Source organism: Cibotium barometz, chromosome 15, assembly GCF_041138505.1.
Source record: "Cibotium barometz isolate CiBa-2024 chromosome 15, ASM4113850v1, whole genome shotgun sequence".
Taxonomy (NCBI): Eukaryota; Viridiplantae; Streptophyta; class Polypodiopsida; order Cyatheales; family Cibotiaceae; genus Cibotium; species Cibotium barometz.
Genome location: NC_141060.1, coordinates 2436096 through 2441114, shown reverse-complemented (window position 1 = coordinate 2441114; position 5019 = coordinate 2436096). Strand labels below are relative to the sequence as shown.

Below are 5019 nucleotides of genomic sequence, written 5' to 3'. Positions count from 1 at the left end.
TCATGTCGGGGGGTATGCCCAGTGTCTGTAAGCGGTGGAAGAGGCGCTCTCTCGGGAAGTGTCGAAGTCTTTGCGGAAGTCCACAAAACAGCAATAGAGTCTCTGTCTCCGTGCCCGAGTTTGGTCAATTAGGCATCTCAGGGTGAAAATGTGATCAATAGTAGAGAAGGCTCGCCGAAAACCTGCCTGACCAGGGGCACGAAGCCCCTCCCTCTCAGCGTGTGTGCTCAATTCTGCCTCCAGGATAGCCCCATAGAGTTTGGCCAAGGTATGACCAATCATGATAGTCCTGTAATTACCGGGGTCCAACATGTCCCCAGCTTTGTGGATCGGTACAATAGTGTGCATCGTCCACTTAGCCGGGAAACCTTCTACCAGAGCCCTGTTAAAGAGGTAAGCAATAAAAGGAGAGAGTGTGTCAGCTGCATAAATGAAATGCTCACCCTGTAAGCTGGTGTGATCCTCAGCTCTCCCATGTTGGAATCTATGTATAGCTCGAGATACCATATCGGTAGTAAAGAAAACCGATGAGGTCGGTGGAGTCTCGGTGGGGCGAGGGATGAGTGGCTGGTGCAGAACATCATAAAGCCCTTCTGCATAACTTTGCCAGTGTTGAGGATCGGTAATCGGGCTGGGGGGGCGTGGCTCTCTGAGTCGTCGCCAAGCAGTGGCTGCATCTTTGCTCATGAGCATGTGGTAGATGTCCCAGTATTGAGCCTCCTCATATGTGCGTCACTTATGGCGTGTAAGAGACCGCATCTGTCTACTGGCTTGCTGCTGTGTTATTTCCCCTTTCGCTATCTGGGCTCGGAGATGTTGATGAAGCTCGCTGCACTCATTATCATACCATCTATTTTGGGGCATGTCCCCGGATCTAGGTGGCTTCCCTGTCTGGAGATGGTGTGGAAAGTTGTGGCTAGCTGCTGTGTGCAGTATGTGTGAAAGCTGGGCCGTCAGTACATCGATGGGTGCTGTAGGGTCCATACCAAAGAGGCCATCATGTACTTTTGAATCATAAACGTCTGCAAGCTCCTGGGTAAAGTGGAAGATGGTACGAGATGCCTGAGTGGTCGAGGGTGGCAGATCAAGAGAGCTCCTAAGAGAAAAAGCCAAATAAGTATGGTCCGCACCAATGGGGCATGTAGGGATAGTGAAAGAGTCTATCAGGTTTGTGCTCTCCCACGAGCCCAATATGTAGTCCACAATGCTGCTGCCTCCTGATGATGGGAAACATGTGAGTCTTCCCGATTCTGGCCATTGTGACATCCCGTTATAAATAACGAGATGGTGTCTAGCTCCTAGGTCTAGAAGGTGTTGCCCATAACCTGTACTGTGTGGCCCACTGTCCTCTGACATCCTCGTGGTCCCTGCATCTACATCGTCTAGTGCCTGTAGGATGAGGGGATCAGTGAAGTCGAATGATTCACACTGTCGATTCTGTGTGCGTGCATTGAAGTCCCCCATCGGGAGAACCTCCCCCATGGTCGAATAGTGTAGGATATCTGCGGATAGAGTGGCATATGGAGACTCACTAGGAAGGGCCCCTCTCTCCTCTCCTCCTCCAATCTGGTCCTCCATGTGACCTGTGTTGAATCTCGACCCCTTCGGCGGGAAGTAGCATATTGCCAAGTAAACTGTTCTCACCTCTGAGAGCTGTAGGGTAATCCACATGTAGCGTGCCTTTGGGTCTCTCGACACCACCTTGATACGCTGGTGTAGTGCTCGTCTGAATAGTATAGCGATCCCAGTTGAGCCTCTGGAAGTGCCGTGTCGCATCCCTTGTCTATACACTGATTCCCACTGGTACCCTGCTACCTGTGGTAAGCCTCTCTCTGGGCTTTCATGTGTCTCTGTGTCAAAAACATGATGTCCCGGTTCTCCATAACCTCCTCTAGTCTGCCTGGATGTGTCCATAGAGCCCCATTGCAGTTCCAAAGGAGATGGGAGAGTGGACAAGATCACCTTTCTCTTCCTCACTTTGGCCTGATCAATCATACATCTCAATTTTGTTGCAGGAAAGGGGGGTGTGCTAAAATTGGTGCTGCTCTGCAGAAATCTTGATGTTGATGCAGATGCAGTTGCTGCTGCAGTTGTACGATGTACGGATGGCTGGGCTCATGTGGAAGCTTCCCTGTTCCCTATGGCTGCACAGAGATTCGAAGGGCACCGACTAAGGCTTCATAAGGCGAAGAATGCAAAAGGTACGGGCTTTGCTTCGCCGTGCGCCTTCTACACGCCTGAAGTCGACTGAAATCGTGTAGCGCTGGGCGTGAAGCGCAAGCGCAAGAAAGCTCTTGGGTACGGGCACAGAAGCACGCTGACGATGGTCTCACAGGCTACAGTCGGCAGAAAGCGGGAACATTAGTCGGACTACTAACGGGCACAGAAGCACGCTGACGATGGTCTCACAGGCTACAGTCGGTAGAAAGCGGCAACATTAGTCGGGCTACTAACGGGCTGAGGATTGGTGCGTACAACATTATATCCACCAGGCGCTTTCTCTGAGCAGATTCGATAAGTCCACTCTTCATAGGCAGGTACTCTGCTGCACAGGCTGGGTGCGGTGCGCGTTGGCAGGCAGCACCCCTTGCGTCAATGTTGACGAGGCTCCTTGCCCTTTAGTGCTTAGCGATAGCTCCCAGTAGACCCTCTGTACCGCGTGTGCATAGCGATAGCTCCTAGCAAGAGCAGACGAACAAGCAGAGGCACCCCCAGCTCTGATACCAGTTGATGGGAGAAGTAGGGTTAGGTTAAGAGTTCATGTGGGAGACATACACAGAGAAGCAAGGGAGAGAGAGAGAGAGAGTTGTGGGGATAAGTCAACTCATGAGGCATGAGTGTGTGACTCCCCTATCACACATGTATATTGCACTAGTACACATAGTGCACTTAGTACATTAAAAGTACTAAGTGTACTATGTACTATAACTTATGGGCTTGTACACACTATAAGGGTGGGCATAACGCCTTTACCCCAACAGCCACCTAACTCAGCCACAGGAGCCTCGACCTACCACAGCTAGCTTCTTTACCCACTCGATGGTAAAGGAAGCTATCCGCCGCCTACAGCATGGACGGGCCGCCGACCATATGGGCCTACAGGGTGAGCATCTCATATATGCAGTAGATTCTTTGGCTCCTTTTCTTGCACACCTGTTTAACAGGGCACTAGCAGAGGGTTTGCCTGCGGAGTGGACGATGCACACCATTGTGCCGATCCACAAAACAGGGGATATGCTCAATCCGAGCAACTATAGGACGGTTATGGTTGGCCACGTGTTGGGCCAACTCTATGGTGCAGTGTTGGAGCAATATGCTGAGCGAGCAGGTTTACGCTCATCAGGGCAGGCACGCTTTAGGAGAGCTTTCTCTACCACTGACCATGTATTCAAAAATTACAAGGTATTTGCCTCAATTTTTTTTTGGGATTTGCAATTGAGCAGGTGCAATCATTAATTGAGCAGATACAGGCGCCGAATTGCTCAATTTTTGAGCAAAATTGGCAAAATTGGGTGACATTGGTCACAATCAGGATCAATTTGCAGGAAATTGGTCAAATCAGGATTAATTTGCAGGAAATTGGATGTCGAAATTTGGGGCTTTTGATGTAATTGTGCAATTAAGCACTCATACATGCTGTATGATGTGAAAAATCGCACATTTGGGCAAAATTGCAGCAAATTGCAGTGCAAATCAAGGGGCTTTTGTGCCGATTGAGTTGATTTGCATGCAGGCAATCGCATTTGATGCTGTGGATAATGTGTTGATGCCTTACAAGCACTCAATGTGCCTGTAAATCAAGGGGGTTTCATGTATTTGATGTATATGTGGCCAGGGGGAAGCATCGTGAACACTCTGGATGCCTTCATGTGCGTCAATGTACCATGTATGATCAGAAATTGATCTTAAATCAAGGGGCTTTTCAAGTTTGTATGCTTGTTGAGCTTGGCAAAGCAGCAGGCAAGACATTTATGCCTTGAATCCTCAAAAATCAGCTTGCAGTCAAGGGGCTTTTGCCCAATTTCTGTTCGGGACTGTTGTATGCAGTGTTCGGGACTGTAAAAGTCTGATTTTCACTCATTTGGACAGCCAGGAGAGCATTTATTGCTATTGTACCTGCTGGTACAGATTTGGCACAGCTTTGTGCATGTTTTGGCATGGCTGTACACTGTTTTGAGTGACCAAAAGGTTCAAATTCAGCTGCTGAACTTGCCGGTACAGGTTTGGTACATCATTGGTGAGCACTTGGTACTGCTGTACAGTACTTTGGAAGGGCAAAAGAGCACATTTAAGGTGCTGTCCAAATCTGCAGCAACCAGATTTTGGTGATTTCATCACATAAAGTGGGAGAAAAGTTGCATTTGTGCTTCCGCAGTGGGAGATAAAGCTTGGGAGAAAAACTGTGAGTACTTTGTGTGCTTTTGGTGCAGTGTTTGCACATTTTGCAGGGAGTCAGGCATTGACAGGTTGCATTTTGCTATGGCAACCACAGGTGAGAGCTCTTCATTGCTTCACATCAAGAAGCTTGAAGGCTCGCATAATTATGATATTTGGCAAACCCAGTGCTACAATGTGTTGCTCCAGAAAAAGCAGCACAAGCCTATCAAAGAAAGGGGTGTAATGCCCGCTTCTCTTACTGCTGAAGAGTGGGAAGATATGGATGAGCTGGCAAGATCTACTATCATGTTGTCTGTGTCACACTCATTACTTTTCAGCATTCGTGAAGAGAAGACAGCTTGGGGAATGTGGCAGAGATTGCAGGACTTGTATGCCCAACAAAGTGCCTCAAGCAAAGTGTATTGGTTGAAGAAACTCATAGGCCTTCAGATGAAGGAAGGGGCTTCTATGACAGCCCATCTAAATGAGTTTAATGGTATTGTCAGCCAGGTCATCAATCAAAAGTTGGCAATGGACGATGAGTTCAAAGCCACTTTTTTGTTATGCACTTTGCCAGAGAGTTGGGACACATTCAGGACAGCCACTAGCAATTCGCATGCTATGCTGTCATATGCAGATGTT

At 48.6% G+C, this 5019-nt stretch overlaps 1 pseudogene; it reads right to left on the bottom strand.

The window, feature by feature from the left end:
- On the bottom strand, positions 1-1914 carry LOC147630846 (uncharacterized; annotated as a pseudogene).
- Positions 1915-5019: the final 3105 nt, after the last annotated feature.